The sequence below is a fragment of the Saccostrea cucullata genome, unplaced genomic scaffold (assembly GCF_032062105.1).
Source record: "Saccostrea cucullata isolate Sc308-1 unplaced genomic scaffold, CSIRO_AGI_Scuc_v1 ctg11431, whole genome shotgun sequence".
Taxonomy (NCBI): domain Eukaryota; kingdom Metazoa; phylum Mollusca; class Bivalvia; order Ostreida; family Ostreidae; genus Saccostrea; species Saccostrea cuccullata.
In genome coordinates this window covers 27,419-29,521 of record NW_026931641.1, presented here as the reverse complement: position 1 = coordinate 29,521, position 2,103 = coordinate 27,419, and the positions used below count along the sequence as shown (strand labels likewise).

Genomic DNA, 2,103 nt, shown 5'->3' with positions numbered 1-2,103 from the left:
ACTGAGCAAGTCGATCGAAGCGAGCCGAATTTTATATCTCGGCCGCGACTGATCCAAGTCGATAAAAAATGGATAGCAACTGTTCCTTCGCCATGCACTCGGCACATTGAAATGAAAGTTGCGGGTCTTTCGGATGACACCTTAAAAACCGATGCCTCGTGTCAGCAACAGGCGTTAGCACGATAAAGATCCCTCACTACTCAATGGCCCCGAGTGTAGGTCAAAATTTGAAGCCCTTCACGGGCATACGGTGACGTCTCCATATGAGTGAAAAATTCTCGAGAGGGACGTTAAACAAGTTCTAAAGATCTTCACCATCACTTCTTAATCATCAATCTTGACCTTGAAATCAGGAAATCTGCCTTTCCTCTTCATATAAATTCTTAAAAGACAATATTTTGGTATTCTGAATTAAGGTCCTGCCTTCTGGGTATAAGCGTGGTCTTGATCTGCTACTAGAGTCTGCAAATTTAATTATATACACTTGTGGATTTTTTTCATTATTGAACCTCAAATATATGATAGATTGAAATTATACATGACGAATGATTTGAAAATTGGAATGGCATAAAAAATAATTCAAATTAACAATTTAATTTTGAACTTGAAGAAAACGTATGCAATTTGCAGCCAAAACTCTGTACCTTCTCCATCTGGTAGTTCTTCATCATAGGCCTGTTCCGGTCCGGCCCAAATTGACACTCTCTCACATCATAGCCGAGAATGAGAAATGATGTGCCATTACAGGGTATCTTAACACCCTCTTCACGTACATTATCTTCCAAATGTATCCGATGACTTTGCAGGTCTATAGCTTTCAATTAATTGATAAAATTGTACAATATAAATTGAGATTACTGTAGTGCATTTAAAATCTAAAATTCGTTGAATATAAATAATTTCTTAAATGATGTTTTCCTACTACTCATCTTATGAAAAAAATGACGAAGAATTTAAAAAGTAATGGCATGAATTTTTAATGAGTACCCCGTACTTACCATCTAGTTCATGGGTAAATCCTTTATTTCGTCTACATATTGTAAATTTCGTGATTGTTTCTATTTCAAATTTGGTCACACGTGTTTCAGCTTCCTCCGCTGTGTTGACAACTACATGATCCTGCTCGTACTCTGACAATCTTCTGCAGTTCAGGAAAACGTTCGAGTGTGTACAGATAGAGCTTCTACAGTATCATATAAAGGGCAAAAATATACTTGGCTTTAAAATGTACGTGAAACAATAACTACTGTCTACTGTGATGACATGCTTCGGGAAACGCCTGCGGGAATAAACAGATCATCGAACCGTTCCGATGTTAATTAAAAGAGGCCATCTCAAAGACAGCCTCCTTTTAAGTGATCTGAACTAGCACGCACCCAAATCTTTTAATTAAACGGAATAGTATTTGTCAAGTTGTACATAAAACTTCAGTTTATTGAAGCAACCCGAATAAGCGGAAGCGAGTATTGCCATGTCGTACATAAAATTTCAGGTTTAAAAGGTAGTAAAAAGGCTTTACTTTAAGAATTATTATATCGATGAATTTGAAAATGAATAGACTTCATCCTTTTATAATGCCACACAAATGTATAAAGGCTGAGAGTGGTAAATGCAAAGGTTCTCTGTAAATCTTTGCCCAGAATCTGTAACAAACACACACATACATACGCACGTTCGCAATGCTATATCGCCTCCGCGCGAGGGGATAATAAGCCTATTTAATTCTTTTTCATGTATATTTTGAGTGAAACAGAGTGGCAACAATCAGGGAATATTAATAATGCATCATTATTAAAATGAAGAGAAGTATTATTTTACTGCAAGCACCAAGCAATAAGACATCGATGTTAGAATAACTGAGGTAATTCAAGTTAAAAATCTAACAAGCTAAAGTTGCAAATTATTTAAGAATTGGTCTCTTGAACCAGGTTATTCTGTTATTTACAGTTAATTTGATTTAATGTAAACACACCATTGATAATCATTTACCGTATTATAAATAGTATTTACTAGGATTAGCATGAAAACAACTTATGTATGTTTATTTATCTCTTCACAAATTCCCACTTCCTTCCTGATTATTAGCTCCAATCTTTTCTAACT

The 2,103-nt window shown here is 35.5% G+C and overlaps 1 long non-coding RNA gene across 1 annotated transcript; it reads right to left on the bottom strand.

Moving 5' to 3' along the window:
• Positions 1-422: 422 nt before the first annotated feature.
• On the bottom strand, positions 423-1,325 carry LOC134233187 (uncharacterized). Its single transcript, XR_009984932.1, has 3 exons — positions 999-1,325; positions 645-814; positions 423-462 (listed from the first exon to the last, which is right to left on the bottom strand). It is a non-coding gene; the product is annotated as an uncharacterized LOC134233187 (long non-coding RNA).
• Positions 1,326-2,103: the final 778 nt, after the last annotated feature.